Below are 9208 nucleotides of genomic sequence, written 5' to 3'. Positions count from 1 at the left end.
TCAATATTTTTTATTATGATATTGTGGGATACAGTTAAGGGTTAGGTATACAAATATGCTTCCTTCAGGCACCCTTGTTGATAAGAGGTGTCTCCCCGTCCCCAGACAGATATTTACTACCGTTAATCCCATCTCCCTTCCCCCCCATAGTTTCCCACTACTGTCACTCATTTTCTTATAGTATTACATTGGATATTCAGGGTCCATTATATGAGTGAGATCATGTGATACTCAGATCTTTGTTTCTGTGAGAGGTCACTCATATTATAGACTCTAGTTCCATCCAGGTTGCTGCGAAATTCATGATTTTGTTCTTTTTTTATGGCTGCGTAGTATTCCATCGTGTATATGTACCACATTTTTTTAACCCAGTCCTCTTTTGATGGACAGCATGGTTGATTCCAGGTTCTTGCTATTGTGAACAATGCTGCGATAAACATACGTGTGCAGGTATCTTTTTTATAGAGTGATTTGTGTTCTTCAGGGTATATTCCCGGTAGGGGGATTGCAGGGTTATATGGGAGGTTAATATTTAGAGCTTTTAGGAATCGCCACCACTGCTTTCCACAGAGGTTGAACTAGTTTACACCCCCACTAACAGTGAAGAAATGTTCCCTTTTCGCCACACCCTCTCCAGCAACTGTTATTTTTTGAGTTATTGATAATTGCCATTCTGACTGGAGTTAGGTGGTATCTCAGTGTGGTTTTGATTTGCATCTCCCTGATGATTAGTGAGGTTGAACATTTCTTCATGTGTCTGTTGGTTGCTCGAATGTCTTCCTTTGTGAAGTGTCTGTTCATATCTTTTGCCCATTTTATAATGGGGTTGTTTGTTTTTTTCTTTTCAGCACATTTGAGTTCCTTGTAGATCCAAGATGTTAAGCCTTTGCCAGACCTGGAGTTGGCAAATACTGTTTCCCAGTCTGTAGGCTGTCTCCCTGCTCTCTTGATGGTTTCTTTGACTTTGCAGAAGCTTGTCGGTTTAATGAGGTCAATGTATCTTATTGTGCTGCCTTCCAGTGCCATTCAAGTTTTCAAGGTGTTTCCAAAATTGGAACTGAGTTTTTATTTTCAGGAACATAAAAAAGCATATTGGGGGCTAGTATGTCTTCCATGTATATTTAGATTCCATAAATTTGGAGGCCATTTGGTCATTAGACTAAAGAGAAAAGTATCAGAATGTTAAAGAGCAAATAAAAGAAAAAATAAAACAAGCAAACATTTAAAAATCACAGAGACCATAGGGCATGACTTGAGAAAATAATCAGCTTCTTTAGTTCAGTTCAGCATGTTATATGCCAATCACTCTTAAAATAAAAAGAAATAAAATGCAAGAAAGAAGAGAAATTGGCAGCTGCCAATTTCAATAGGAAATAAATAATATTCATAGAACATTCTCATTAGACGTGGAAAAAGTTAATGCAAGGTAAGAATTCTATAAGAAGTAAAGCAACACGCAATAATTATATCTCTCCTTCTCACAAGAATAAATGATAGGACAATCCACTGTCAACAAAAACAGCAGTTTAAGAAAAATGACTCACTTCTCTCTCTTGACAACAATACTGAGTAGAGTGTGTAGCATGTAGTACGGGGTCAGACTATTAAATATTTCAGAAGAGGGAAGAAAGTTTTTTCATTGTAAAGAAATTCACTTCAGACAAGTGGCATTTCCTTAGTAACTCAATTGGGAAGAGTATAAGGCAAGAGCTATTGAGAAATACTGTGTTTTTACTTAAAGACAGACTGTTTAGAAGCTAGCAGATACACCCATGTTATTTTTTATAGGTGCCTTTGAAAAACCTCACTCTTGAGTATTTGTTAGGAGAGGCAGGTGCTTTAACCAACAATGGCTTGTTTGAAGGGGTCAGGAGTAGAACGTCATTCCAGAGGCTTGATGCTTATTGATGCTGGGACACCAGGTAACTATTTAGACTCCTCTTTAGAATAAAAATCCTTATTATTGGCCAGAAAACCTTGCCCTCTTATTCCAAGCCTTTTGTCCCAAGAGTCAGAAGCATTTTCACCTACAAGGCTCTTATTGATTGAGACTTCAGTGTTATTTTCCATCCAGGTAATTACAGGTTTCAGGAACACATTCATGGTTCATAACATTGTTGCACATATGTTATAACAAAATACTTGATCAATACTAGAACCAATTCAGATACTTAAGGAGTATATTTGGGGCTATCCATGTGTGCCCTTAAACTAGGCACTGAACAGGTTTAAAAACAATGCTTCATGCTTTCAGAGCTCTAAAAATCTAAACCAAGCTAATGACTACAAAAAAGTCCAGATTGCTTTAAAGTTATGCTTTTAAATTTCAAATGGTGATTTCATTTTTCATAATAAAATAATTTTAAAAACTAAAAGAAGAAATTAAAAATATACTTAGGAAATAGTTATCATCTCATTTTGGGAATCATTCACACAATAAAGAAAATATTTTTAAAACTATGCAGGTGCTATCTTTCAGTACCGAAAAGACAGACCCTCACCAAATCTCTGCTCAATGAGAAGACTGGTGTGGCAGATTGTATTTTCCAAAGATTGTTGCAAAAATATGTATGTGTATATCTGTGTGCGTGTGTGTGCGTGTGCGTGTGTGTGTGTGTGTGTGTGTGTGTGTGTGTGTGTGTGTGCGCGCGCGCATTGGAGGGACCCCAAGAAAACGGAAAGTATCTTTTGGAGGGCGGGTCCCTTGTAGTACAGGATTTGCCCACTAGGTAAGTATTCTAGAAACCCATCGGCATCTGTGAACCAGTTAGTATTGTTGTAAGAGGCTGGGTTTGGCTCCCGTGAATTTTTTTTTTTTTTTTTTGAGATTATATCAACGCCTTTGCCCATTTCACAAACAACTGCCCACGTTGCTCTGCCGCGGAGTTTCCGCAGTTTTTGGCCAAGAAATGGCATGACCCGCATGCCCCACTCTCTCTCTTCACCCAATCTCACTCCCAGTGACTTTTTTGTTTTTTTCCCTGGCTGAAAAATGTCCTCAAAAGAAACGTTTTGCCTGTGTGTAAGAGGTGAAACAAAATTCAGCAGAAGCTCTAATAGACATCAAAATTGACAAGTGCAACAACTGTTTTGAGTGACGGAAAAAGCATCTCAATAGATGTATTGCATCAAACGGAGAGTACTTTGAAGGTGACTGAGGTTTAAACATGTAAGAATAAATACACACTGTTTTATAGATAAATTACAGGGTTTTTTGGGTCCCCCATCGTATAATCATAAAATGAAACAACATGTAGTGATATAAAAATGTTAAAGTTATATGTTGATTTTCAATAAAATAATAGCTATGTGTTATAGAATCTAAGTTAAAAATACTATAAAACAGGAGATCTAATCCATTCTTGTTTTTGTTATAGATACATAGAAATAAATATACAGATATTTTATATCTTGGTAGGTAATTATAAAAGTCTGAAAGAAAACACATAAACATATCAACAATGGTTTTATCTGAGGTGGTAGGATAATAAGTGATTTTGAGTTTGTCATGTTTCACTTATCTGTATTCCAAATTTTCTTTTCCAATTAGTATGCATTATTTAAAAATAAAAGTTAGAAAATTATATAACCCAAGTTATCTCAATCACTTACACATTTGCTTTGCTCATTCCATTGCCCATATTTACATGATGCTAAAAAGCTAGAAATAAAGTAATGTGACTGGAGTCTGGGGATGCCTTTTTAAAAAGTGCTTCTCTCAGATGTCTATGAATGCTTTTTGCAGGTGGCTGGAAGAAGGATGTGAAATCTCTTCTTTGCTAAACTAAAAAAGAGCTATAGATTACTTCCTTCCTTGAAAAACATTCCCTCTTGCCCTTACTCAAAAGACTTTTCTTCTTGTTTCCTGTGTGATGCTATGAGTGATCTCTAACGGCAGCTGCCATGGTGAAATCCGTGAACTTTTGGACTAAGTTTATGGGGATTTCTAAAAAACATTTCTTGCTCACATTTGTTACATAGCCACCAAATTCATTGATTTTTATGTATAAATATGCAGAGTTTATTTATTTCTCAATTGATATTTTATTTTATAAAGAAGACTTCAAGAAGGGTAAAAAGCAAACTGAGAAAGGCCTTCCTCTTCTTTTCCGGAGACCATCTTCTAATATCGAAAGATGTTCCATATAACATTCCCAGCTGAAAGTGGGGTTGTCAGTAGAAAGGGCAGGACAACTCCCACAAAACTTCTGTTCCACCCTTCTCTTAACACCCCTTCCTCCTCCCGAAAATTATACAAACAGAAAAAGCATCTTTGCTTCCCTAGATTTGTGACCCATATCTTCATGGTTGATACCATTTTAGAGAACACTTTTCCAAGGGACATGGATTTAATTAAGTATGTCCTGGAACAAAATAGCACACCTTTTTTGATTCCTTGCACTTATGGGGACTATAAGAAAATCAAATAGTTACTGTCTCAAAAAGTCAAGGCTCCATATTCAGATACATTCTTTGTTTTTGCTATGCAAAATGACTGTAACTTTTTAGAAGCCCTTTATTGATAAACTACAACTACTTGTTAACTACTAGGAGCATATGTTGTGTCAGCATGGAAACGATGTATTGAAACTGACCCAGAATGACGAATTTAAATGCAAAAACAATTAACTATAAAATATTCTTATTTGTAAAAAGATCTATGTGACTGAAACTCATAAGGAAGTCATACTTAATTTGCATTTCGTTTACATTCAGTTTGGTTGGCTCAGCAAAACCATAACATAGGACATATTTTATCCAAAATGTACACACATGTTTATATGCTTAGTGAAAAAATTAGCAGAACTCATGTGCTCAAAATTATTGGTACAATAATTTTGAAATGGAAATTCCTGGAATGGCCAGAGCGTCTGGCCAAGAAATATGTTTTAAAGAGGAATGCAAATACTTCACTTTCTGGGAAATTGTATTATCTATGTCTGACCCTTTTTAAATGTAAAATTTATTTAGAATTGTGATTTGTCAGGGTAAACTAGGATGCTCACCAATCTGGTATTTGGAGGAAGAGGTCATCCTCTTTCTGGGAGTGCCTCTGCTGTATTTCTACTGTCACTGATCTCTATTTTTATTTTTTGAAATGCAAATATGAATACAATTTATTTATTTTTTTACAGTTTGACCAAAGACAGGACATAAGATTTGACTAATTAATATATAACTTAAATGAAAATCAAAATTTCCTACTATTTTAAAATGCTATTCAGTGCTAGTGTAGATCTACTTTACTACTAGCTTGAATCTGTATTTTATACTTTGTTAAGATACTATAATTTCTTTATGTAATTGTGGAATCCCTGAATGAGAAATGTAACTTATGTTTCTAGGGTTTTCCAAACTTCATTTCACACTGGAATCCTGAGAACTTTGTGTTAAAGCATATTTTCCAAGCTATCTACACTTATTTAATTAGTATTTCTAGGGTTAGTCTTAAGTTTGCTAGAATTATCAGTGGGTATTTTGAAAAGGTTGAAATAAATAGGTAAGCAAGAACAGAAGGGATTATTTTCTAAAATCTACATGGGGCATTTTTTACACTACAAGTAGATTACAAAGGTTTTGGTTATGAAGTCAGTATTTTATTAAACTATTTTTTAAATAACTGGGAAGATTTTTATTTCTGGCAAAGTAGCAAACAAAACATACTGGTTTATAATATCTAAATAGACTGGATAAAATAAAGAAACCAATTTTCTTTTTGCTTGTTTGTTTTTGTTTTGAAAGCAGGATTTGTTGAGAGGACAGAAAAGTTCCCACAGTGGGAGGGGATCTGAAAGGGTTGTCCAAGAAACCAATTTTCAAATACAGACGTGAGTTGAGAGTAAACAGAAGCAATGAAACTCAGAACAAAACTTGCTGCAGATACTGAAATCATTCCATAGAAAATGCATGGTGAACATCTAAATATTTATAAAAAACAAAGAAGAGAAGTTTAAAAGGAAATAAGCTATAAAAATCCAACATAAATAACCAAATATATTTAGGGAAAAAACCTCAATAGAACCTCTCAGAGTAAATTACATTTACATGCATATTGCTTTACATGAGAAATTAAATAGATGGATTAAATATTAGATTAGACAAAGCAGAAATACACCCTAGTGTACTGAACTGAAGAAATAAACCAGCCCAAGGCAACAAAGAAAAAGCACCATTAAAGGAGTTTTACCATGGAACCAACCATGCTGCCGATCAGTTGGACTGGATTAAAAAAATGTGGTACATATACACAATGGAATATCATGCAGCCATAAAGAAGGACAAACATATGGACTTCACAGCAACTTGGATGGATTTAGATTCTATCTAAATTAGATAGAATCTGATTTAGATACTCAGTGATCTATTACAGAAACAGAGTACCTTATGTTTTCACTCGTAAGTGAAACTTGAACATTACAATAATACTACAAGAAGGGGATTGGCAGTAGTGGGAAACTGTCAGGGAAGGGGGGTGGGATTGGCAGTTGAAGGAAACTGCTAGGGGAGGTTGGGACATACCTTATCAACAAGGGTACCTGAATAATCAACCTAACCCTGAATTGTACCCCACATCTTTATAATAGAAAAAGAAGTTTTACATGACATAGATTATAGAATAATAACATCAAGAATGTGTCTTATTGAAAATCTTGAAAGAAAACTTACAGAAAGAATAGAAGACAGGCAGAGCAAAAGAATGATAAATATGTTGATAATATTTGAAGATGATGAAAAGTAAAAATTCAATAAAGTGTATGCCTATATATATTACAAACAACTGAACAACAGAGACAAACAAAAATTAAAAGTACTCAGAAAGGAAACATTATCACCTACCAAAAACTTGTCATATGACTAATGACAAAGCAACAATAGCAATAGAAGACAAAAAAAAAGAGTTTGTTTATATATTTTTAACATGATTGTAAAGAGAAATTTTCTTGGAATTATAAATTTAGTAAATTCATCTTTTTTCTCCAATTCAACATAGTATTGGAAGTCCTAGCTAGAGCAATCAGATGTGAGGAGGAAATCAGGGGTATCCAAATAGGAAAAGAATAAGTCAAATTATCTTTTATTGCAGATGACATGATTCTATACCTTGAAAACCCAAGAGAATCTATCAAAAACTCTCCTTGTACTGATAAAGGACTTTGGCAAAGACTTGGGGTATAAAGTAAATATGCAAAAGACAATTTCATTCCTATATATCAACAATAAGCAAACAGAAACCCAAATAAAAAGCATAATCTCATTGACAATAGACACACACACACACACACACAAACACACACACACACACACACACACACACAAAGGAAATTCTTTGCCATCTTCCTAACCACAGAAGTGAAAGACCTTTACAATGAAAACTACAAAAAAATGCTCAAAGAAATCAAAGATGACACAAACAAATGGGAAAACATTCCATGCTCATGAATTGGAAGAATCAACATTATTAAGACGCTCATCCTACCCAAGGCAATCTACAGATTTAACACAGTATCCATTAAATTACCAGCGGCATTCTTCTCAGACCTGGAAATGACAATACAGGAATTTATATGGAAACATAAATGACCACGAATAGCCAAAATAATCCTCAGCAAAAAAAACAAAGCGAGAGGTATCACACTCCCAGACTTTAAACTTTGTTATGAAGCTGCAATAATCAAAACAGCCTGGTACTGGTACAAGAACAGGCATATAGACCAATGGAACTGGATAGAGATTCCAGAAGCAAAACCTCAATTTCTCAACCAACTCATCTTTGACAAAGCCTCCACCACCTACTACAGGGGAGAGAAGAACCTATTCAGTAAATGGTGCTGGGAAAACTGGCTGACCACATGCAGAAGATTGAAGCAGGACCCCTATCTATCCCCATACACAAAAATCAGCTCTAAAGGGATCAGAGACCTAAATGTAAAACCTCAAACTGTAAGAACCTTAGAAATTGCAGGAGGCACTCTTATGGAAGTTGGAACAGGCAACCGATTCCTGATCAAAACCCAAAGTGCCCAGGCCATAAGAGATAAGATAGACAAGTGGGACCTCATTAAACAGACAAGCTTCTGCAAAGCCAAAGAAACCATCAAGAGAGCAGGGAGACAACCCACAGACTGGGAAAAATTATTTGCCAACTCTATGTCTGACAAAGGCCTAACATCAAGAATCTACAAGGAACTCAAATGTGTTGGAAAAAACAAAAAACAGTCCCATTACAGAGTGAGCAAAAGATACGAATAGACAGTTCTCAAAAGAAGACATACGAAGCAACCAACAGACACATGAAAAAATGTTCAGCCTCATTAGTCATCAAGGAGATGCAAATTAAAACTACACTGAGATATCACCTAACTCTAGTCAGAATGGCCATCATCAATAACAAAAAATAACAGATGCTGGAGAGGATGTGGTGAAAAGGGAACACTTCTACACTGTTGTTGGGAGTGTAAACTAGTACAGCCTCTGTGGAAATCAATGTGGCGATTCCTAAAAGTTCTAAAAATCGAACTTCCATATGACCCTGCAATCCCCCTACTGGGAATATACCTGGAAGAACACATTTTACTCTATGAAAAAGATACCTGCATGCATATGTTTGTCGCAGCATTGTTCACAATAGCAAGAACATGGAACCAACCGGGCTACCCATCAGAAGAGGACTGGATGAAAAAAAAATATGGTACATATACACAATGGAATATTACACAGCCATAAAGAAGAACAAAACCATAAACTTTGCAGCTACCTGGATGGAATTAGGGTTTATAATACTGAGTGATCTCTCACAGAAACAAAGAGCTGAGTATCACATGTTCTCACGCATAAGTGGACCTTGAACAACTACCGTAATACTATAAAAAAGGATTGACAGTAGTGGGAAACTATTGGGGAGGAGGGGAGAAGGGAGGTGGGACTGACAGTAGATGATATCTGCCTGGGGAAGGGGGAGCACACCTCATCAACAAGGGTACCTGCACAATGAATATTTGTATAACCTAACCCTGAATTGTACCCCACAATGAATAATAATAATAATATATATTTTTAAAAGGCATATAGAACAATGGAACCAGATAGAGATTCCAGAAGCAAAACCTTACTTTCTCAACCAACTCATCTTTGACAAAACTTCTACCACCAACCACTGGAGAGAGGAGAACCTATTCAGTAAATGATGCTGGGAAAACTGGCTGACCAC

The sequence above is a fragment of the Carlito syrichta genome, unplaced genomic scaffold (genome assembly GCF_000164805.1).
Source record: "Carlito syrichta isolate Samal-C Ts95f unplaced genomic scaffold, Tarsius_syrichta-2.0.1 Scaffold314800, whole genome shotgun sequence".
NCBI classification, from domain to species: Eukaryota; Metazoa; Chordata; class Mammalia; order Primates; family Tarsiidae; genus Carlito; species Carlito syrichta.
The sequence above is the reverse complement of the archived record's forward strand: the minus strand, read 5'-3'. Positions refer to the sequence as shown.